We start from the raw sequence: 25810 nt of genomic DNA on the forward strand, positions 1-25810 counted from the left end.
CGCGACTGGACTGAGGGTGAGCGGAGGTGGGGGGCGCATAAAACCTGCTGGGAGGAGAAAAGCACTTTAAAACCTTCTGCCCGCCTTCGCGCTATCCCCCATTCCCCCGTGCGGATCGCGGTGAAGCGGGACACGGGGTGGGAGAAGCGAGGCGGCCGCCCCATGCGAGGGAAAGGAAGGAAGCAAGTAAGCAAGCAAGCAAGCAAGGGGGAAGGTGAGGAGAGAGCAGCCGCCGCGCCCTTCCGGGGCCCTCTGGAACGACGGTGTTGGAGGGCTGCCCCTGGCAGCGCCGGGACGGAGGGCAGCCTTCAGCCGATGCCAGGAGCGAGGGCACTGTAGCTCTGCTGTGGTGGTTCGCCAGGGTGCGAGGTGTCCTTTGTGAGACCGCAGATGCTTTTAAATGAGTGTTACCTATTGCAGGCGGCTTGGCTGAACTGATAAAGGCAAAAAATTCTTCGCTCCCTCCCGCTTCTCTTCCTCTGCGTCCCGGCTGCTGAGGGAGGGCAGATGACAGCGGTGAGCTGCGGTGTTTTGTCGGGGCACGGAACAGGTGGAAGCTTCTCCTTTGGAAAGCGCAGCAGAAGCAGTAGAAGGAATCTCTTTTTTTCAGTAACTGAAGCCCTAATAAGCCTACAAACAGCAGAAATATAGGTGAAGGGATAAGAAGTCAGCAAGAATGTACACAGAGGGTAGGAGCCTATCCCGGGCTTTTCAAGTTAGCTGAAATAACACCTTTGAAGGCTTTTGTTTTCATGCCATTCATACCAAAGGACTCCCTCAAGTTTGCAAGAATCCGATAGGTCTCAGATAACTCATATGTTACTCTGTACACTAGATAAAAATCTGACTTAAAGCTAAATACTTTCTCCAAAATAGTTGGAATTTACTAATTTTATAACATTAGATATTTAACAAAAAGTGACTTTTAACAAAAAAGCAAGATCAAAACCATGTTATTGTTGTGAAAATCCATCCCTTTCTGTAGCAATGATCATGTAAGCTGTCCTTTATCTCCTAGCTCAGGGACAAAACTAGGCAATTTTTCTTTCTTTATGTGTTGTCACGATTCAGTAGGTCTTTGGGTACCATCAAATCTAAACCGAAGAGTAACTGAATTTCTTATACAGTGGAAAAATGTAGATTATGCTTTCTGAGATCATCACATAAATGCTAAGAGAAAGGACACAGGACTGATTCTTTACAGGTCACCTTTAATTTAAATGCATTATATATGTTCAGCATTTTTTTATTACTGGTTGGATTGCAAAATGTGTAATGCGCACTAAGTGCAGTGTGGTCAACCTAATGTTGCTGTTCAAACTCTAAAATGATGTTAGTCTAAACCCCAATTTTCTTCATCTTGGTTACTACAAATAATTTATATGCATTTTGCAGCATCTCCTGTTTTCATGCTCCTATTTACACACCTAACACTTCTGTAACATAGGTTTGGGTACTTACATTTCACTTTCAAGGCATGGCCACTGAAACAGAAAAGGAATTAAAAGCTGTGAAACAAAAATTTCTCACAAAATTTGTAATTCTGGATAAGTCAAAACTACATTCTTACCTGTTTGTTTGCTTGCATGAACAATTACATATTAATACTGTGTGTTTCATCAGTCTTTAGGAAATTAGTTTATTACAAAAAGCATAGAAGAACCTCATTAATGAACATGAAGTGATAATGTCAAACAAAATGCATAGCTTGCAAAGCTGAAAGCGGAAATTGTTTCAGTTGGTTTTTAGGATTATTCTCTGCCTAGCCATTCCATTTTCAAAGAATTCATGGAATATTCATATTTCATAATATTTTATGAGCTATTTTCCTTTAGTCAAATTGTGACATTTAATCAATCCAGTGTCTTTAATGACAATGCTTCTTACACAGATTTGGAATGAAAACAAACTGTCAAATTATGCAGAAAACTTTTTTTGTGTTTTTTTGTTTGTTTTTGTTTTGTTTGTTTGTTTGTTTGTTTTTAAATTTTCTTTCTTTTAATACTTGCAATAGCTTCTTTCATCCAAATACCACCATGTATTTTCCATGTAAGTAAGTGTCATTTCTTCATAGAGTGGGTAATAACTCCTATGTGTTAAAACCCACAATTATCTCTACATTGTTTCCATTAGAAAACCTGCGTGGGGTGCCCATGCTGCTTCGTGCACCGCAAGTAGCCGTTATGAAGGGAGGGAGCTTCACCTCATGATCTGGTAACAGTTAACACTCAGTGGTGATCATGATCATTGCAAGGACAGCTGTGAGCTTCCGAGCTTCTTGCTGTGTCTCCAGCTTAGGTAACCTAGATGAGCCTGCAAGAAACATTTCCCTTCCATCCAGAGCAGGGACCCACTAGTAAATCCCCTGTGGATGCAAAGGTTGACTGTATTCTCTTACGGTGAAAAGGGGACCAGAGTTCCTGTTCTCACTGACTGTTTCGGTCAAGGGCAGGGAGAAGGGAAATACACGCTCAGATACATATTTGCCATTTCCAGGCTACTGCTCAAGCTAAGCTGAGCCATTTTTCTGCCCTTCCCAGTGAACCCATGGCAGTATGCTGCCAAGAAAAATAGAAAAGGAGCACAGCTGGATCTGGGCACATACTGAGGTGAAATCCCAGCCTGCACTAGTTGTCCTTTGTGCCCATATTTCTGCAAAGAGGAAACCTAAATGTGCAGTCCAGATAAAAGCACTGATAGGCCACTGAAAGTTAACACAGCACACCCTTGCTGACTGAGTGGTGTTTGTGCAAGAAGAACTGAACGGCAGATATATATGCCTTTTTGGAGTAACAAGCTCCCCCACAGTTAGTACGCAACTGAGCACAGCGCTTAGGTTGTACTTTTAGACTTAGGTACCTCAAAGCTGCCTAAGTCAGGTGTAAGGTGCCTGAGTCCTTTATTAGATCTAGCCTGAAGTGACCTGCTAAAGGTCACGTTGTGACGTAACAGTCGAGCCAAAAGAGCAGCCTTAGTCATACTGCTCATGGCTCTGTTCTGCCTATTACGCAATGTTTCACTTTGAAGCAATTTATTAAACTAATAGTCTTTGAATATACCATCACATTTATTTCACTCCTCATTTCTCATTTTAAAAATAAATTCCTAAAATTACCTGTATACTGCCTCTACCTTGCATGACCCAGCTGTCTTTTCTAGATGTCTTGCTTCTTTTCTGACTGCACATTAGAGCTCCTCCTCTATTCCTCTCCATTTCTACCTCATATTCTTACAGAATGATTCCTTCTGATTCATTACTGAATTACTCTCAGCCAACTCCTACCTGCCCAGCTGATTTACCAAATGTTCTAGATCCTGCCACTTACACAGATTCTCACATCCCTTCTGATTTACTTACTGTATCAGCACAACTCTGCTTAAAACATCCCATTATTTGTTTAAATAGCATTAGATACCAAGTTGAATGTAGTAGTGTGCAAAAGACTTACTCTTTTTATGTACAGCTGTGTTTTCTGCTACTTTGCAATCCTTGTTGGGTTGCCCTGTTTTATAACTGCAGTCAAAATGTTGAGAGACTAGTCAAAGAGCAGCAGCTCACTTCATGCTGAATTCTTGAAGCAGTGATAGTCCATGGTTTAGTCTACTTCACCTTTGAAAGGTAAGAAGGCAGGATTTAGAGGTGGATCTGAATAAAGTTCAGGCACAATGGTGATATAGTATGCACTGATAATATGGTAGGCATCAAAGGCACTGGAGTTCTAGATTTTAAGATGTTTAATATCTGTTATTCCTGCTCCGTATTATGTTATAGTGACTATGTACCTCTAGTAGTTCTGGCCAAAGTGACTAAAAACTGTAAGTGGAAAAGTTGGCTTGGGCATGTGTGAGAACAGTCTGACGAGAGGGAAATAACAGGGATTGAAAAGCCATTTATTGTATGCAGCTCATCTGCTTAAGGAAATGGTGTATGCTTTGAATGAGTAGTTTATCCTGCAGTATTCCTGGCTTTTCCCCTACAAATTTATCATTTCTTAATTGTGTCTTTCCCTCTATTATGTTTCTGAAAAGCTAATCAAAAGAACCACTTCTTCTCTTTCTTGCATCTACACCATATATTTCAACTAGTTAATTTGTATTAACAAGGGAAATTGTTCTCTCAGTGGAACAGATGTTTATGCTTTGATCTATTGCAAACAGCATTTTCTCAGATCCTTCTGAATATTGGTTGTGAAAAGAGATACCAACACTAATTTTGAAGTCTTTGTATTATGTTAAAAATATTTCACTCCCTGGCATTTGTGATAGATGTACTTCATTTGAAGAAGAATGTAATTAATCGTTATTGTGGTGCTCCAAGGACTTACTTGTCCAAAACAGCTAACTGAAGGTGAAGCCAAGGTGTGAAGCCAAAGCATGGCCAGCATGGCACTGCTATAATGATGATTCTGTTAGAAGCACAGTGGCCCAGAGGACAAAGCATTAAGCACTGGATAATGAAGATCACTCTTGCTTGACATTCTTTGTCTAGATGTTTTTTTTCCAGAAAGTATGTGTGAAAATGAGACATATTTCTGACTCTCTGACCTCTCTGTTTCTAACCTCTGACAATAATGCATAACTTCTGTTATTCTCAAAAGCTAAATGCACTGTCATTATGACAAAACATGATTCCCACATCACTGCTAACAAAGATGACCTTTGTTGTACAGTTTCTTAACAAAATCCTCTAAAAGAAGAGAGTTTGGCTTCTAAGTATCTGACAATCAGATAAATGCACATCAGTTAAAATAAGTTGGCTGCAACCTTCTACCAGCTTAGGCAGCTCTCTGCAATTACAGCCAAGATTTGCTCATATGCGTTACCTGTGTATGCGTAACTTAGTGAATCATTGGGAAATTTTGGTCATCAGCAAATACATCTTTGCAAGAGATCCAGTCCCTGGTCACTGCAAAATAATCCTTTTCATCAGGAGCAGCACAGCATTCAGGAGGGTCTCGCCAGTGATACAAGGCAGTAGAAGATCCTGTCATGTGGACCATTTGGAAGACTTGACTTCACTGTGAGGCAGTGTATGAAACTCATTAAAAGGAAGCCCAGCCTCCACCAAAGGAAACTTCTCCTCCGATAAAATGCTGTTGGCTGCTATGGTTACTAATGTGATCTTCCATTTACTTCATTGTTCACTCACCTGCTTTCCCATTCAAACACCACACATGAGTACCTTCCAGAGATATTTGTTGTTGGAATAGTGACAAACCTCATTAGTGGCAGCCATGGCACTAATTATATATTGTATACAAATAAGCAGTGAATAAACAGAAGGAAGGAAAGTGCTGGAATCTATAGGTACTGTGAATAATATTCTGTGCTTGCCGGGTGGACTTTATATTCTCTTTGCTTTGGATTTGCATTAATGTTAACCTTGCCTTATGTGTCTATTTTACACTTCAGTACCTCAGTCCAGCAATGAACTCCCTGCAGTCAGACTCCTGTGACTGTAGAGCTGAGTGCGGTTTCAGGATCTAGATGAGGAAAGTATTGTGGGTTATTTTTGGTATCTTAAAGGAACAGAATATTATTTTGCTACTTTATTTTTGATAGCACTTCACAGGTCTGATTTCTACCTTTACATACATTTTTTTTCACCTTTTTCATTTTTCTGATCAGCTATCTTAACTGTGTAATAGTTCTACACTATGAAAATGTTAAATTCCAAATAAATTGCATGCCTGAGGGCTGCATCCCCTCCCCCCCCCCCCCCCCCCCGGAGTAAAGAGATTACTTTTTTAAACAGCACACGAAAATTCCTGTCATATTCCACATGGCCTAGTTAGTACAACTAGTATTCATCATAACATACTTCCAAGTTAGGTAATACTTTTTGGACAATATTTGCCAGCAATAAAAGCAAGCAGCTGACTCTCCAAAAGGATGGTAAATAAAAAGGATATCACTTTCTGGCTACTTTAATGTCATCTGAAAAATTACTTTTGTTCTAATGTAGCATTCAATCAAAGCTGGAAGAAATCTTTTAGTGGTTTGTTCTTTCCCACCAAATAAGGCACTAAATATAGCAGTATCAGCATTCTGGGCTTCAAAAAAGCTGTGGTTTAGATTTCTCAATATCTGCTTTTTCTCCTGACTGTGTTCAATTTGTTTTATAACTGTTTATTTTGGAAGCATGAGTAGCTACAAATCAATACATAAAGTACCAGAAATATTAAACACTACAAAAATGAACCTTTCGCTTAGATAAAAATGATGCAGTGATAGTCATCAGATTTTCCAGTTTGAAAGTTACAACCAGTTGGAGGACAAATTCCTAAGAAAGAGACAACATTGCAGTCTAGGGCAGACTGACTTGTCCCACAGAGGACAGCCTGTGTGCTGTGTACCTTTGCATTGTTCTGCACTTACCCTTCCTCCTGGTTATTCTTAGAAGCAGCATTCTCAGTGCGCTGGGAGTGGACACAGTGGGGTGGTGGGAGGAGGGTATTGGGAGGAGGTCCTTCACCCCTCCAGCCCTCCTGATGCCCCCCCCCCCCCCCCCCGCAGGTAAATCTCAGGTGACACAGATCACACTTCATTCATTTCTTTTATCCAAATGACATCAGCATTTTCTCTTGAAATAGAAAAAATACCAGTATTCCAAGAAATGTTTTGAAAATAATTTTTGGTGATGTTTTCAATTTTAATGCTCTATAAATGGCTTTTACATCTGCATGTAGCAAGTAATAAAAGCCCGATCCTATGGCCACAGCTTATTCAACTGAGAAGTGGTTCTTTAAGATGCTGCTGTTTTCCCTTACTGCAGCTATGTCTGGCTCATCTTCTTGAGCACTGCAGAGGTTTGGCATGATGAGCATTGTGTGGACTGGGAATCTTGCTGTGAGGGAACATGGTGAGACTTAGTGTTTTGTAGGCAGACTCAATGAAGTGTATGAGATCTTTGAAGCTTTCAACCATGACAACGTTCAATTCTATCATGTCACTTGCAGTGAAATGTGTAAGGGCCGCAGCCGTTGCTTTTTGCCTTTTTTTTTTTGTCTCCTGCAGGAGTTTGTATTTCAGTAAAGTTACTGTTAAAAGTTTGTTCCAACTTCTCATTAGTATGTTACTAGAAATTGATTTAGTTAACTAGGCAACAATTCTATGAAGAATGTTTCCTCCTGACAGGGATGCACATCCTTCCAAAAGGGCTTATAAAATAAAAACTAGAGTTACATAAAAAGCCAAAAAAAAAAAAAAAGTTAGAATTTTCATTGTCTTATTTTTCCTCTCCAGAGTATGGCCTATTGACTTGTAAAATATCTCTATATTATGTATGATTGCAGAAGTTTGAATTCCATGTTTTCCTATAACATTACTCTCATTTAAATCCCATGGAGGGGAGCAGGAAAGGGAGCCAAGCTGGTATGGAGGCTGGTATTCTCTGTGGGAAGAAGTATTAATTGGCAAGTCTAGGAAGCAACAGAGATCTTGTGGTCTTTTCACAAATTTTATAAGCAAAAGGAAATTTGTGTAGCTTGCTGATAGTGCAGAGGTAGAGTTGTATGATCATGAAAGCAGCTTGCTCCCACACAGTATGTGTGCTTTCGTTGTACTGGATGTTTGGTTTTTTTTCCATGTCTTTATTTCATGTAATGGGTGTATGGATTTCATGCTAATTAGAAAAAGATTAATAAACTGTGGTGGCAATATTCATGCCTTGTCATGATACTTCTCAAAGCTGTCATTTCTGAAAGCAGGAAACTCACTAGACTTACAGCTGAGTTGGAAAGAGAGCTAGTCAACAACATCTACACAGTACGAAAAGCCTGGCAAGGGACAGATTTTATCAAGAGGCTGTGATTTGCAAAGCACCAGTTTCTTCTGAGATGTTAAGTCTGTGTAGACTAAGATGACTTGTTCTGAGGAAGCTCATGTTTCCATTTAACTGGGCGTCTGTTCTGGTTAGGCAAACCAAAGCTTTTCCTGAATTTGTGTTTACTGGTCTTAACCTGAGACATCTCTTTGCTGGAGTACACTGTCCTGGATAGGGAAATCAGTTACCAGCCTGTCAGCTGGTGAAAGTCTCTGCTGGACCGAGGCAATGGCTGCTGATTTGACCTTCTATTGTCCAGAAATGTGGGACAGAATAAAATATCTTTAGCTGGGGATTATTCTAGGGGAACTGATGCTTGGTAGTAGTGAACCTACTCAGTGGAGGTGGATAATACTACCAGAAACCATTTAAGAGGGACATATCTGGTGATAGGCTAAATACTATGATTAAGTGCCACCTACAGTATTTGGTGCCCTATAAATAGACACGTGTACTAGGACAGTCCTGCAGCAGCCATTCAGTGTTGACTGATTATAGGACAGTCAAGGCTTAAAATCTGTTGCTTAGCCTCACTTTGATGCTACTGCTTCTCCAAAGCTGGCTAGTGCTAGAAAGGTCCTAGAAAGGAAGGGCTGTAGTGTGACAAGTGCATGATTTATATCCTTCACTAGTGCTTGAACATCCCCAAGTGAAATGAGAGAATAAAAACTATCTTACTTCTTGAGTATGCCTCTTTCTTTTGCTTCATAAAATAATTGTTTACTGGCAGTTTCCTGCCTCAAATTAGACCATCATTACCAACGATCTTCAGTGTTTCCCCAGAAAGGTGAGTGTAGCTGAATTTTTCTATACATGGAGATACAGCTGTGATTGGAAGCCAAGTCAAGTATGAGTGCTGTCCTAAATCACACAGGCCTGCCCTGACACATCTGAGATGGGAAGTCTATGTGCATGTGTAACATTTCTAGAAGTAATCATCCTGGCAGAATGAGTCATATAATGGGTATTGTTTAATAAATAGGTGAAGGAATGAAGGAGGGTTTGTTCATGTTTTCATACTACTGTTGAATTCTATCAATTAGCCACCACTTTGTCTCCTGTGTACTGAGAAGTACATGAGCAAAAAAGGAATTCCAGATTTTTGCCTTCGTTTTCCATGCTGCTTAGTAAAGCATACTCCATACTGGGAGTAAGGGAAATGTCAGCTTGTTCCATTCTTCTCTCCAATGCCCTTCCTCCCCCTTTTGGAAACAAGAGGTGGTTCCAGCTACTCATCAAAGGCAAGATATTAAGGGAAGAATGCAGTAGCACAGGAAGTGATTTATGAAGGCTTCCATACTTTAAGGTCATGAGTCAGGGATTCCTTCCTTGAAATTCTTAGCCCTTAGGCTCCCTTCCTATCTTTGCCTGCTACTGAGTAGCCCCATTGATGTCAGTGGGCTGGCATGGGTGTAACTGAAATTGCTCTTAATGTTCAGCACACAATCAATCTGAAAGGCAAGGAGCTGCTTTGAGGATGAAGGATCGTAGATGGCAGAGACAGAAGCAAAGCCTTACGAAAAAATTTGACCAAGACTTGAGTAACTGCTAGTCAGAGAGAAGAGAGATGAGGGGAAGGGAGGAGAGGGAACAAAGGAGGTATGGGTATTTGATACCTCTTTATTTTATCAATTAATTCCTGACCTAATTATTTATAAATGTGTACACAGCCACATGCATACAAACTCCTCTCTTCTGTTTAACATTTTGATTAGTACTAGTCACTGCATATACACGCATATGGGGATGCAAAATCGTGGCATCTTTCTAATAATGCATAATGCAGTGGCTGATGCATTACATATATATACATATAGCATATATACAGAATGATGCAATGCATATACCTATACATTACACTATTCACAAAGAAGAACTTGCTCCTAAAAAATAATACAGTAGCTGAAACTGTATTACTACATTGTATTACATATCCCTTAAGTATTAGGGTTGTGGGACATAAAAGCTAATTTTAGTCAAGAAGCAGCATATGTTGTCTGAATTCCATGACTAGACTGTTGCCAGTACTCAAGCTAGTGAGCATAAAGAGAATTTGGATGGCCCCATTACAGCTCTGTAGTCTTTAGACAAGCCCTTAATGGCACTGAAACTCTGGATAATAGAAGCATTTGTTAAGTCATAGTACTTTCTATTCAGACTGATACTCAGCTGGCAAAAGAAAGCTGTGGGAATACTATGTTACACTCAGAAAATTCTAAAAAGCAAACAAACAAAATTTTATCTCCTGGCTGTGCATCTGCTGGTATCAGTAGGACATATTTAGCTGTGTTAATACAGAAAGTAAACAGGTAATTGGACTTCAACAAGAATCAGTGAAGTACTCTGATGTGATTTTTTTTATAAGATATATTTTATTTTACATTGAAAGCATAATTTTAAAAACCTGGGGTTTTATTTTATGTTAGTGGACAAAGAAGAGCAAAGAGCAGATAGCATGAGACCACCCTACTTCTACAACCCTTATTCCAAATACACAAGTATTATTACTTCAAATAGATAGTACTTATTGCTGCTTTTACTTAAGTATTGTTTTCACTGAGTAAAGCATAACTGTGCTTCCTTTTTTTTCCAGCAATTTTCCTCCTTTTGTGATATGGTTCTGCATAGCATCCTGCACTGTATACAGTTTCTAGGTGTTCCAGCCACTGCTGACAAAACCTAACATATTATCTGTTTTTTATGTAGCCTGCTAAGTTTACCAGGAAAAGGTAAAGACAATGAACTTTGCTCCATGACTAAGGTAAAAAAAAGTGCTTTTGGAGGAAATATCCTTTCCTTTTTCAATGAGCTTGCATGTTATTCTTCCTGTATTGATAGGCTGTCAGGGCTTTTTATTAAAGCTAGAAAATTTGGCATGGCTTCCCCTCAGATCTGAGTGGATTGTTCATACATCTCCATATGCGCCAACTGATTTATCATGCTTGAGTTTTTGTATCCTTGACATTTACATCTTAAAATCAAAACAGCCTTAAATTGCACAGCACTTCATTGCAAACAGGGAGGTGTGTCCCTGCAGACTTCAGTGTGGGTTTAATGGTAAGAGCAAATAGCTGTAAAGCACCATAATAGCACTCTTCTCATGCATGTTGTAGTTGTAACTATTGGAGATGTATTGTTTCTGATAGGTGTCAACAATATAATAATTTAATGTCAATCATATTCAGATTACTTTTCTTATAGTTTGTTTCATGGCAGGATTCAGCACCAACCTGAGAAAGGGGAGGTAGGTGACTCCAGCTGTAGCAGCCACAGAATATGTTAAATACTGTGCTACATAATTTTGTAGCTTCTCCTCAACTGGTGAAGTCTTAGTCTGTCTTGATCTACAGTGGTAAACTGAAGTGGGAGGGGATGGGGAAGTAGGAACCATCAGATATATCAAAATGGCTTGACTTCTCTAAATCTGTCCAGTAAAAGCCATCTTTTGTATCAGCAAAATAATTTGAATTGTTATGTAACAAGAAAGGAGACTCCAGAAATAATTCAAAGGACCATTTTGGTCCTATTTGTGAAAAAGGATTATAAATAAAAATCTGTCTCCATGGTAGACAAAAGGAATGGAGTGACTTTCTAGGATGGTCTTAGTTTGAGATCACAGCTCTGAGAAGCGTTACAGAGACAGGAATACAAACTCAGTGCAACTTTAAAGGACTTGGCCAGATTTACAGAATCACTGAAAGTAAATCTCTGATGGAAGGAAACACTAAGAAGGCAAAAACAGTCTCCTGGCATCTAGTAGGCCCTACAGTCCCTGGAAAAAAAAATGTTATTTGTGCTAACATGATTTATAGGATGCCATTAGGATTGATACTGTATGCTAGAAAATGTGATGCTAAGGTTGTGATGATACAACAAGATGGCCAGATGCAGATTAAAAATGCATTTATAAACTGGGGCCAATTAAAAGGGAAAGAATCAGTTCTATAATAATATTCTATGAATACAAATGGATGTTATTAATCCTGCATGATGTTGCTGGTACAGAAAGATCACTGGAAAATGCTACTGTGCTTTGTCAAGAATCAATATGCTAGTCCTGTTTAGAAGAAACAGGTGTAATGCTAAGCAGTAAATAGCATACTGGCTGTCAAATAAGAATATTATAGCATAGAGTTAGGAAACAAACAAAATTCCCTTGCTTTTACAAGCTTTTACCGTGCTTCCATATGTGATGCTACCAAGGTTTTGCCAGTGATTAGAGCTAGATACATAGCATGCTGAAAGTAACTTCTCTAAAGAGTGGAGGTGGTTAGTCTTTCTGAAGAAGACAAGAGGATCAGAAATATGTATGTTTTTTTCTCCCTCCGAACTCATTATGGTCAGTTTTTGACTGCCATCCAATTTGAGATCCTTTATGAAAATCTCTGGCTCAGCGAAGATTTTAGAGATTATAGAACACAATTATAAAAGCAGTTATTTTACAGAAGAAATAATTTTTAAAAGTAATTGTTCTACATAAGAACATAGCAAATGTATAAATGTATATATGTATATAAATGTATATAAATGTATAAATGTAAAGGAAAGGTCTTTTCCTTTCTGTGCAACTTTAGAAAACAAGCCTAATTCTTTTCTTACCTTATCTTATGTTTGTTTATCAGTGATTCCATTGTTTTGGCATGCAGTTTTGCTGCTAGTGTTTCTACAGATTTCAGGCTAAGTATATAGTTGCAAGTTTCACATATTCTGTATTTTCTGATACTTTAGATATTAAGGTTCAAGAAAGGATTAAAAACCAAGTTAAAAGCTGGCTGGCCGGTGCCTCAAAAGAGTTGTGCTGAATGGAGTTAAATCCAGTTGATCCCCAGGGCTCTTTGTACTTGGGGCCAGTTCTGTTTAATATCTGTATCAATGATCTGGATGACGGGATCGAGTGCACCACCAGTAAATTTGCAGACAACACCAACCTGGCTAGGAGTGTTGATCTGCTGAAGGATAAGGAGGCTCTGCATGGGGACCTGGATAGGGGCTGGATCGATGGGCCAAGGCCAGCTGCATGAGATTCAACAAGGCAAAGTGCCACATCCTGCACACAGGTCACAACAACTCCGTGCAATGCTGTAGGCTTGGGGAAGAGTGGCTGGAAAGCTGCTCAGCAGAAAAAGTTCTAGGGGTGTTGGTCAACAGCAATCTGAACATGATCCAGCAGTGTGCCCAGGTAGCCCAGAAGGCCAGTAGCATCCTCGCTTGTATCAGAAATGGCGTAGCCAGCAGGACCAGGGCAGTGATCACTCCTCCTATACTCGGTGAGGCTGCACCTTGTATCCTGTGTTCAGTTCTGGGCCCTCACTACAAGAAAGACATTGAGGTGCTGGAGTGGGTCCAAAGAAAAGCAACAAAGCTGGTGGAGGGTCTAGAGCACAAGTCCTATGAGGAATGGCTGAGGGAACTGGGGTCGTTTGGCCTGAAGAAAAGGAGGCCCAGGGGAGACCTTACTGCTCTCTACAGCTAGCTAAAGAAGGTTGTAGTGTGGTGGTTGTTGGCTTCTTCTCCCAAGAAACAAGAAATAGGACAAGAGGAAATGGCTTAAAGTTCCACCAGGAAAAGTTTAGATTGGATATTAAGAAAAATTTCTTCGTCAAAAGGGTTGGCAAGTACTGGAATAGGCTGCCCAGGGAAGTGGTGGAGTCACCGTCCTGGGAAAGATATAAAGATGTGCAGATAAAGCACTTACACACATGGTTTAGTGGTGGAATTGGCACTGTTAGTCTGATGGTTGGACTGGATGGTCTTAAAGGTCTTTTCCAACCTAAGTGATTCTATGATTATTAGGGGACCATTTCCTTCATGGTAACTTAATTTATAGTGTCTCGTACCAAATCCACAGATTTTGGTTGTGTATATGGCTTGATTTCAACCATGTTTGACTAAAACTAGATCACTGAGTTCAGTTTGGAAATTTCTGCTTGTTCTGCTTGTTGCTGAAGAAGCAGTACCAGGAACTGCTATTCCTAGTCAAGCTCCAGCATAACACAGAAGAAAGTCAGGCACACTTCTGCATGCCAATTCAGGTAAGGCCCCACTGTGAGAAATTCTTAAAGCCAATCAGGCCAGACACTCCAAGCACGAAGAAGAGGAGGTCTAATGTGTTAATATCCTAACCATTGCCCTGCTGGGACAGATAGACTTTAGTCTGTCAGTTCATATCTATTTAAACTATGAAAAAAAAAAAAAATTCAAATCCTGTTGCTTCAAAGGCAGAGTGAGCTTGATATTGCCTGATATGTCCTGCTGGAATAGCTGACATGCAAATCAGGATCCAAAACCTTTGCTCTTTTATGCTCAGCCAGGCGCAGGAAAGATCAAAGAGGCCCCTAAAATCTTTGGTTTTATTGAGGGGAAATTGGGAATTTGTCCAGAGATTATAAAAGGGCAGAGAGAACCCTGAGTAGAGAGATGGGCAAGAATGCAAAAGACATGCTGATAAAAAATTATCCAGACACCTTTTTCCTCACCCAAATGATATTTCTTAGTCAACATTGCATCACTGAAATTCTGAAGAATCTTTGATTGACATCTTTGATATGGTGATGAGGTCCTTCACAGCTTCATCTTCAAAATTATTCACAGAGTATAAAGGACTGGCATACAGGGGTCTTTGCATACCATTGGCCATAGGCTGTTTCTTTTGCTTGATACCAGCTGTCCTAGGGAATCAGCATAATAAGTGTGAAAGTTGACTGAAAGACTGTTGTTTTTTTTAATTGATAGACCACCAAAAGAAAGACACAAGGAAGTAAGATAAACATTTTTGTGTTATAAATTACTTAAATTTTTAACCACCTACTCAGTTGTTATGGAGGTCAGAATAGGTATATTTTGCTTACTGTTTCTTTTAAACTAGCAAGATTTTCAGACTTTCAATAAACATTCACTTCAGCAAACCATTTGAATAATACACTTGTATTTTGGATTATAAGAACAGTTTCAGGGGTGAAACAGCACTCAATTTCTAACAGGGTTAGACCTTAAAACTTAAAACCTTAGATGCTAAACCTTGGTGTCTCCTTCTTGGCATTAGACAAAAAGCAACAGACAAAAAAATGCTCTCTCTTCAGTATGTTTTTTCAAGAGCATGTGCTAAAGCATAAAAATAAGGACTTAACCAGCACTAACACAGGATATTATACTAAAAGTACTTCCAAGCATGCAATGAAATTTGCTAGACTGCTAGCTTTGTCTTGTGACAAGAAAAAACACAATGATAATTAGGTTCTATGGTAGCTGCCTAAGAATAGGCTTTTAATGTAAAAATCAGTCAATGGTAACAAATAGTGTTCATCCAAATCTGCATTATATAAGCTTTTATTTAACATGCAAAGTCTAAGAAAATATACTAGAAATTTCAACAAGTTCCTAAAATATTTTCCTCTATCTATAAAGAGGTACTTCAATGTTCCACAATATTTTTTTTTTTTTGTATCATTGTCTTGAATGTACTTTGTCTTAGAATGGCACTCTGGGGCAGAGAAAGTGCTTTTCCCTTCACTTGCCAAAGGAAACTGAGAGCAAACATCCATGGTACATTTCATACTGTTTAAATGCAAGTGCATCCCACAACATGAAATCTGGGAGTGCAGTTTGACTTCTCTAAGTTTAAGTGTCTGCACTGTAAGACTTTCCATCTGAAAAAGGCGTCTGAACTCCTATTACATCAATGAAGAGCCAGTCAGCGCAGGCAGGGAACTCAGGGAGGCTTCCAGTTGACCAAATGTGTTTCCTTTAGGATGAGATAAATTCTCTGCATGCATTTGACCATACTGGCTCGTTGATTTAACTAAACTGTAAACACCTGTCTGCATGCAGACAGTTTTCTGCTGTAGACACCTAAAGTTTGATCAAGCTGAACCCTGCCCCAGGTAAACTGCAGAGCAAGCTGAGGGAAAAAGTAGAACTAGGCTAGGCCTTAAAGCAACCCAAAGTCCAGCATCACTGTGTCCTGGCTGAGTCTGCAACGATACTCAAAAACAGCCCTTTTCAGTGCATCATGTGGCTGATCAAGAATGGCCACGTCAGCCAACAGGTCTGTGGCTAGTGTGGAAGTTGCAGTGGCCCTCCATCACGTAGCACAGTCAGGGTCAGTAGGTAGCCTTGTCCTTTCAACAAGGTGATCACAGGCCAAGTACTGAGCTAGGCAGATAAAAAGAATGAAGTATTGTCAGGGAGTATTCTGGCTGTTACCCCACCCTCTGCCCTACGGGATAATGTAGATGTAAACAGTGGTTCAGACCAGATCCCATGGGAGGCAGGCCCTGAATTCCTTTGGGATTTTGTCTCCACATGAATTATTACAGGTTATGTAGGAAGTCTTTGAGGCAGAAAATATAAAACTTCTGGCACCTCAAATCTTAGGCTAATGTTTTGACACATAGATCATCCATGCCAAAGTGTCTCACAAATATTTTTTATTTTTATGAAGTACACTAATATATTAATATAAGGTTAAGAAATTAAATTTGACCTGGCTGTTAACTCTTTACCTCTGTTTTCACTGAACCAGGAATCATTTTGAATTCTGCCATTTTATTAAGGAGCACTGAAAAAAAAGAAAATACCAGTGAAGGAAGAGAGACAAAGTTATTGCCAGTTTCAGTTTAACTTCTACTGGAAAAATACTTCTTATATTGTGCCTAAACAGGAGACAATTAGAACATACCTGAAACTTTAGAAGATATTAAGAAAAATTAAATTACTGATTTGTTTTCAGTGATGTTTGTATCTTTTCCTACTTACCTGATTAAGTCTGGAAGTATATTTTAAATAGACTTGAATACATTTTGCATTTCTGTTTCCTTCATCTCAAAAAGGATATTAGTCTAGATACAGAGAAGGATGACAAGGGTGATCCAAGGTATGGAAGAGGATGTGAAAACAGTTTGCATGAGACACTCAGTTTGCATGAGAGATGACTGGGTAGTAAAATCTTTTAAAAATCATGCATGACAACAATAATTTACCACTGTGTAAAGTTTGCTCAATCTAGGAAAAAAGGCAACATATCATATCCTGGTTTTAGCAAAGATGGACGGAAAGAGGGTACACTTCTGACTTAGATTGGGACGGGCATGGAAACATGACTGTGAATGGGATGTGTGACTTCAATGCAGTAGATGACGTGGGTGTTTTGTGAAGCTTAGTTCATATATGTTATATCACATAAGGCAGATGTCAAAAAAAAAGAAAAGATGCTTACAGCATTAGAATGTGCAGTAATGTGGAGAGATTTGGAAGCAACTTGTATTATTTTACATGATCTGTATTCTTGAGTGTCTTAGGTGCCTTCCCATTTCTATTGCTAAGGGTCTCCTGCTGGCCCTTCTGGACCCTGCCTTTCCCTCCCAGCTGTGTGCTCCTCTCCCAACAGTCTCTATCTTTTTCCCCTGGGGCCCTCCACAGTTGCTTCATACTATTATTCCCACATCCTCACCCTGGAAAACTGTGAGTGGTGTGGTGGTGGCAGGTTCTCTTGCCGAGTGACCAGCATTGGCCAGGACTGACCCCTTCATGCTCCTGTCTCTCACCCCTTAGTTGTAGCAGCTGGCTGACCTGAGGAGACCCACCACTGACTGCACAAAGCTTACCAACTGCTCAGCATACAATGTGCACCCTAATTAGTACTGACAACAGCATACACAGAAACAATTGACAGGGGCAGGGCCTGAGGTCACCTGGAGTATTACATTAGAGCAAGAAGGTGGGCAGCCGCAGCTTTCCAGGGGAGGATGTTCATCAAAGGATGGATCTGCCCTCCCTTCTTTTCTCAGCTGGCCACTGTCACTCTCCCCTTCCCAAAAAGTAGCATTCATCAAGAGAGCTACTGTACGCCATCAGCTGCGAATAATTGCTCCTGCTAACAAGACTTTGTCCATGTGAACCTATTCCAGCCTCCTCTGCGCAACAAACTTAAATCATTGTCAGTTTAAGAACAGGTCAAGATTCATACAGGTTTTGGCTTTGCCTTTGCTAAATACATTTCATGATATATTGATGTCCTAATTATTGAGAGGGGAAAGTATTGCTTTTAAAGCTTTCATCCAATCCATTTTTCTCCTGCACCTTCATATGAATTCATCCGTAATTTCACAATCAAGTCTAACTGATTTCTGATTTTTGTACAGGAGGAAATATTGTCTTCACTTAGCACTAGGAAGAGGCAGTTCCCTGTCTTCAGTTAGGGAAGAAAGAAGTGTAAAAACTGTTTTTTCCTGCATTGCTTGCCTGGCTGGGATTAGAAGACCAAGTCTATCATTTTCCCTGGCATTGTCTTGGAAAAAGATAAATCCCAAAGAAGTATAAATGTGCAGGGTAAGTACAAGTTAAATCTATTTTCAGAGTAATTTTATGCTGTCAGCACTGATTTTTTTACTTACTTCAGAAGTCACTAGATATTTAGATCACTGGAAATTGTATTTAAAATCAGGTCTGTGTGATAGAAGCTCTATAATATGCATAATAGGGTATTGCTGTAGAGTCTTGAACCAAGGCATCTTGATTTTATCTCCTCTATTAATAATGAATCTTTTTTTATGGAGAAAATTTGTATTGTTTCTATAGGAATGTGTAATCTGGGCCACTGTAAAGGCTGAAGCCAGCCATGTTTCAGATGGATAAGCTTATTTTCCTAATATTTGAAAAGGATTGTATTTGAAAACCTATGATACGTAATAGAGTAAGAAATAATCACATCTATTGTTATGTAATGTGCAGTTAGTTTTGTATCTAATATTGAACCCAATTCTTCATTAAATCAGGTCACTCCTGTACTATCAAATGTAAACTGACATTTGAGAGAGTGGTGGATTTTTTTAAGGACAAATAAACATGGTTTTTTTGAATATTGTTTTTAACAAGATAAAAAAGATTTAATTCCTCCTCCATGAGAGAAAGCTGGTATTATTTTTTTTTAATTGGATGTACTTTTTAAAACTGGTCATGCCCATTAGAAAGACTTAAAATCCAACAAATGGCAAATGCAACAAAATTAATTAATTTTAATAATTTTACTTTAATACAATAAAATTATTCAAGCTTTTGTCCTGTCCACTACAACTGCTACACAGCTGTCTAGCATGAATAGTATTCTATAGACATCTGTGGCAGTTAAAAACAGCTAAGAATTATGAAAGCTATACCAAAATGGTGAAACTAATAGAGCCTGCTAATTCATTTCACACAATAATGCAATGACAAGTGACAATTTGACCATGCATTTTAACCGAGTACTCATTTTTGCTTGTAATTTCATATGAACATCCATTCAAGTGATTAAAGGAGAGCACTGTATAGAGCAGCCTTTAAAATATTTGGTCTGCTGTAACAATATTTTAAGAAGAATTTTAGTTTGCATTTTAATGCAAAACTAAATAATGCTAAATGTCAGTCCACTGCATGATATTTTAGCTGGTATTTGCCATTTTAGCCTTTTTCCTAACATACATTTTGTTTTCTGTGTATCATACAGATGTATGTTCTATATCACTGAGCTGCATATGATCATCAGATTTATGATCTAGATATTTGTATGTCATATACATAAAAGTTGTTTTACAGATGAAACAGCTTCTAGTTATTGCCCTGCTTTAAAGCATTCTGCTTATGATACAGTTGTTTCCAAATTAGTGCTCCTTTGTGACATCCTAGGGCAACTTCTATTTCTTTGCACTGAGAAACTTTAAATCTTGGTTAGCTTAAACACTAACACAATCCAAGAAAGTTACTGTATATCTATCTTTGTAACTCCTAGAGGTAAAGCTGAGCCACGCTGGAATGGTACTAGCTGGAACGAGGTCACAGAATCATTTAGGTTGGAAAACACCCCTTAAGATCATGGAGTCCAACCATTAACCTAGCACTGCCAAATCTACCACTAAATCATGTCCCTAAGCACCACATCTACGGGTCTTTTAAATGTAAGTCATTAAAATAAAAAGTGGTTTAAATTGGAATACAAATAATGTTAGCATTACAATAGCATACCTGTCTTATACACACTGTGTGAAAGAATTTCAACTGACCCTTGCAATGCCTTTGTGTGAAGGCAATTAGGAAATCACTAATGTAACATACAGGAGGAATTAAGTGCTCAAGACATAGCTCTGCTTAAAGTTATTTAACACGTACTACTAGTTACACCCACCACTAACATAACAGCTCAATCTTGATACTAATTTAATATTAACATGATACGGTTCTCTTTTCCCCTCTTACACATTTTCCCTATTCATGCTTAGTACATGAATATATCCAGTCAACATAATTTCAGCACTCAGGACTTTGCAGGATGAGAAGTCCTTTGAAAGAAACATTGACTTTCTACGGCAACAGAGGGAAAACGAGGTTCCCCCTCCTAGCTAGAACCTTTAGGCACAACAGTTAGGATAGTAACAGTAATGATCACCTTCATCTGACTTCAGCAAATTCCATACCATGTATTCAGTTTGCTGGCATGGAACTGTTGAACCACTAGGAATACAAAATAAGCCTGTATATTGAATTTGTGGATTTTCTTCATCAAAATATGGATATTTTGCTACTGGTTTATTGGCAATTAGATCCAACATAAAGAAATAAATCTCAATATATTATCAAGGACTAACAGGATTGGAATTGTGTAAGTGACTAAATCTAGTTTTTCAAAGTCCAAATTCAATCCATGAATTGATCTTTATTTGGCAAAATTGTTTTATCATGGGAATATGGTTTCAGAGGGGAAAAAGAATGCGTTGCACCTTGTTCCTGGTACACAGTGGAGAATGGCCCAGAAAATTGCTGCATACTGTATTTTTTTTCTTTGATACCTTTTCCATACTGGCAACTTTTTAAAGGCATGCAGTTATACAGATACCTATAGTGAATAGTTGGTACTTTTAAATGTGTTTCTAGGCACAAGTAGATGAGCATCAGGAAGGCTTATGTCTCCTACAAAAAAGCAGAATCTCCCTGGGTTCCTCAAACTCTTGTAGAAACTGAGAGCTAGAACCTAGTGTTCTTACCTGCAGTACTGCTATTCCTTCAGAAAAGGGCATAAAGTATTTAACCTGTGGAAACTCCTGCAAGTACTGGCTCCCATGACAGAATTTTCTCTTTAGTGGAAAAGAACAAGATGGTCCTTTGGGGAATTTCTGCCTTGTCTTATGAGTCATCTATGCTGAGTTGACAACTTATTTCACTATATTTACAGTGACATTAAATAAGGTCATTCAGAAAATGTAATTGTACTGGTGTTAGGATAAGCTAACCCTGATGTATTGCAATATTAAAATAGTCCAAATTAAAGAATTACGTTAATTATTAAAGAATTATGTTGCATTTAAGGACAGAAAACTAAATTCTCTGGAGTTATTCTCACTGATAGGCTTTGTTCTGTGTATTTTCAGACTGAGGTAAGTATCTCTGAGTAATGTAACTGCCCTAGCGTAGTGTCAGGGTGTGTGTGTGAACGAATACATATTTCAGAAGAGGCTTTAACACCTCTTCTTCCAAAATATATAAAATAGATATATAGCCTTCACTTGGAGTTGAGATCTCACTTGGAGTATTGTCTACAGTTCCAGTGTCCTCAACATAAAAAGGACATGGAACTGTTGGAACAAGTCCAGAGGAGGGCCACGAGGATGATCAGGGGACTGGAGCACCTCCCATATGAAGACAGGCTGAGAAAGTTGGGGCTGTTCAGCCTGGAGAAGGCTGCATGGAGACCTCATAGCAGCCTTCCAGTATCTGAAGGGGGCCTACAAGGATGCTGGGGAGGGACTGTTCATTAGGGACTGTAGTGATAGGACAAGGGGTTACAGGTTCAAACTTAAACAGGGGAAGTTTAGATTGGATATAAGGAAGAAATTCTTTACTGTGAGGGTGTTGAGGCACTGGAATGGGTTGCCCAAGGAAGCCGTGAATGCTCCATCCCTGGCAGTGTTCAAGGCCAGGCTGGACAGAGCCTTGGGTGACATGGTTTAGTGTGAGGTGTCCCTGCCCATGGCAGGGAGGTTGGAACTAGATGTTCTTAAGGTCCTTTCCAACCCTAACTATTCTATGATTCTATGATTCTTTCAAAATCAAGCCATTCAGAATTAATTTAATGCAAAATCTTTCTTATTAGTTTCAGACTTTCAGCAGCTGGAGCAGGATGCTTTCATTTTTTATGAGCAATTCTCATTCTTAAATTAATGGAATGTGGATCAGTGTTTCCATATTAAGAGATGATTCTTCCACAGTTCATCTTTTCCACCAGTAATAGATACCTGCCACCCCTGGCAGTTAAGAAATCCAACTCATACTGACTGTTTTCAAATGTGTTTCGAAATGAGACTTAAGCAAATGTTCTTCTGTTGGCAGTTTGAATCATTATTTGACTTTACTCAGTTTGCAGATGCAAGCAGGGCATGTTGTGAATACACAAGCATTTTTACAGTGTACTTTATTAATTCTTAAAGTTAGAAATTATGTGTTCATCATCTGTCATCATCATATTGGGATGGGCTTGGGACCCTTAAGCCCTTTCTTCTCTCCTCACAGCCTACCCCATTAGCACAGACAGCCTTCATCATCATGGCAAAAAAAGTAACGGTACAATATTTTTCCCAAAGCCACACTGGGACAGTTAAAGCCTATGCATAACAATGGTTAGATTTTCCATTAAAGCATACTGATACTTCTCCTAGTCTTTTCGTAGCTCTGACAGGACAAAAGCATGACTAGTTTATCAGCTAAACAGTTTGTAGGAACCCAGAAATGCACTTCTATTTGGCAAGCATTGTGTGATGCTGCTTTCCTAATGATTTGGGACATGGAGAATGTATTTTTGATTGCTCTAAGGTTGTTTTCTAAAGGATTCCCAGCAAATACAAGCACACATATAATTCGGAATCGGTGTTGCAAGCATTTTCATGGTCCTTGGAGTAACCATGGTTTTATTCTACCAGTGACTATACTAATTAGAACTGTCAGGGAGTAGCAAGGGTCAATCTGCAGAAGAGAAGAATCTGTAGGGGACAGAATGGAAGTGGAGACTCCAAGACCCATGTATATCTTTAGAGGTATTCCTTATAGGAGGCTAGGTCACAGCAGAACCTGTATCAAACAGAATGACCCATATCCACCCTTTGCATAGACAAAAACTATGCTGAAGTCCATTGAGTTGATTCAGAATTAAACATAGACTGAAACAACGTAAGGCAGAATCCCAGTGCCATAAAAAGTTAAAATAGAGTTGTGTGGTATGTACCTAGAGTCTTTACGGCAGCACCTGCATATTCCCAGGAAAATGGCCAAGGACTTTATAACGACAGCTCTCAACTATGCAGAACAGATGAGAACCTCTTCTTAGCAGTAAATAAACTTGCTCATTTTGTGTCTGAGTCATCAAAACTTGTCTCTCTAATTAAAGGTCTTTTAATTCTTTGGTCTTATTCTTGCCTATTTTTCCTATTAGTGAAATGTAACAAGTATATATAAATAATTTAAAAAGATAAAATAATACATATCCAGAAAAAAATATTCCTATTTTTACAGGGAGGATCTGACATCTGACAAGAATTCCTTCCTGAGCTTTATCTGCAATAGTATTGTTATCAGTCAGCTTTTTTGCTTTTTTTTTGTGCATGCACACAGCTGCTCTTCAGAAGATGATCATTTCAGATCTTAAAATAACATTTCACCTTCATTATTCATCACAGCTGTCTGAAAATTCACATGAGGAGAAGTACATTTGTAGTGATGTGGAATGTTGGGATATTTTTGCTGTGGGTTAGCATGTGTGTCAGAAGAAAGGTTTCAGAAACTACTTCAACTGTAGATATTAAAAGGAAAGACCATAAATCTTGTGATGGAGAAGCTGATGGTGGTATAAAAGGACAGATTCTCCAACTACTCTGCAGATCTTGACTAACACAAGGACACACTATGTTACAAAAGGGAACTAATGTGTTCCTCTCTTTCCTGCCTGCTTCTCCAGTTAGAATCGAAGGATGTTTTTCGGCCAGAAAGACTTTGCCTGCAGGGAATTGTAAGACATTGTAAGATTATTAATCTGTTTTATCATGAGATGGATTACTGTAACCATGCATTTAAACTTGTCTTGTCCTGATCATGTGATGAATCACAGAATGTTGCAGCAGAAACATATACATGGCAGATATATACGTAGCAGGCTCGTTGAATCTAAAGGAAGTTTGCTATCAGAGTCTTGACAGTATCAAGAGTTTGAGATGCCACACTTAGCCTGTGGAAAGTATGAGTGTTGCTGCAGAGGCTCTCTGTGATAATGCCTTTGCTGTCTAGATACAGACCAACTGCACTTGTTTCTGTGATCTCTACTGAGATGCATGTACCTGTTTCTCAATGCATACAATGCATACTCTGCCTTGCACAATTCTATTAGCTTGGGGCTAAACCTGGCATGACTGCTAAAAGGCTTCTTTGGCCAGAATTCCTGGCAAGTATTTTAAGGAAGGTTTTGCTTGCAATTAGCTGACAGAAGGATATAATCATTGATTACTTGCAGCAGAAAGCACAGTAATCCATTGTTAGACAGTAATGGGAAAAGAAGATGGTATTTGTGAAGAGAAAATAAGTATTATATCATGATTGTTCTTTACTCTCAAATGTTTACTAAATGAAAAGTACAAATGTTGACTTTTTTTTTTGCTGTTTTTTTCAGATGGCATTAAGCTATGTCTTTTAAGAAAAGTATAGGAAATACAGTTACAATGTTGTTTAAAACTATTCTAGATTTCATTTTGTGCATCACCAAGGTGAAACTTTGGTTCTGTCTCTCCTAATAGGTATTTTTTGGAAAAGACTCATGGTACAAAAGTAATTGCTTCCAGATGCATTGTTTTTAAAAAGTGCTTGGTAAACAAGATATCACAGAGTTAGATAATAAGAACATACTGGGGCCTCTCTGTGGTATGGTCTGGGCTGTATCAGAAGCATATGCCCACAGCCTGGAGCTCTGAGTTCAGATACCACTGAATGTGGGCAGATTATGGTAAGATAGCTAAATAGTTTCTGCCCCTATCTATCTGTTCTACTTCTTTCCTGAAAGCTTGTATTTCCATGATATGGGAAGGTAAAGAGCCTAAAAGTGCTTTTAAAATTGCATGGGCTGAAGGTGTCTGAGGTGTCTATGTTCCTTTGTGAAATGTGTGTCACTAGACAAAAGGGAGGAAGCAACTAAAAACCAAACGAGGCGAGGTCTGAAGCTCTGCACAGCCTTCGCTTCCACTCTGGTACAGGCCAGATCCTATTTCATTTATTATTAAAACTCCTGCTGAGCTTCTAGAAATTGGTATCAGGGAAGAACACATTTTGCATGGAAAAGTGCTGTAGAATACAAGCGAGGAGAATGTGACTGCGAATGACAGTGGGAGTGGTTTTGCTTTGTCTAAGTTTGAAATAGGAGAACAGGATAGACTGCTGAAAGCAACTCCAGCAATGCAATACCCAGTATCGGGAGAACAAAATCCTTTTGTTTCCTGACCTCGGCCTCATCAAACAAACCAAGAGAAAAGTGTTATAGAGCTGGAGGAATCTGTTTACTGGAAAGAATACTGAGACTCTATGATGGCATCTTACAGCACAAAGGATGTTGGAACGGAACAGACCTATTCTGGAAAACAGAAGCAGCGACGATGCCCAGATTACAGCAAAGTCAATGGAAAATGAACTTGCATGAACTAAAAAGTAAACCCTGTCAATAATTTTGATTCCTTTATTTAGCTGACAACTGTACCTAAAATTGATCTCAGTTATACTGACGTAAGATGTTTTAAGGACTGTTTAATTGATGTGCATTTAACTCTGTGTGCAATGTCCCAGTTAAATATGCTTGTGCCTTCAAAAATGCATGATGTGTTTGAGTAAATCATGGTGAAAAATATCTATCCAAAATAAATATTAATTTTCTATATTGTAGACTTAATGAAGCTAACTGTTCCTTAGTGCTTTCCTGCAATGAGCTCTGGA

At 38.9% G+C, this 25810-nt stretch overlaps 1 long non-coding RNA gene across 1 annotated transcript; it reads left to right on the top strand.

Moving 5' to 3' along the window:
* Nucleotides 1-34: 34 nt before the first annotated feature.
* Nucleotides 35-23883, top strand: LOC133279185 (uncharacterized). Its single transcript, XR_009746797.1, has 3 exons — nucleotides 35-214; nucleotides 10419-10554; nucleotides 23357-23883. It is a non-coding gene; the product is annotated as an uncharacterized LOC133279185 (long non-coding RNA).
* The last annotated feature ends 1927 nt before the right edge of the window (nucleotides 23884-25810 follow it).

This window comes from Pezoporus flaviventris, unplaced genomic scaffold (assembly GCF_033815535.1).
Source record: "Pezoporus flaviventris isolate CSIRO_AGI_PZ_B2104156 unplaced genomic scaffold, CSIRO_AGI_Pfla_v1 ptg000072l, whole genome shotgun sequence".
Taxonomy (NCBI): Eukaryota; Metazoa; Chordata; class Aves; order Psittaciformes; family Psittacidae; genus Pezoporus; species Pezoporus flaviventris.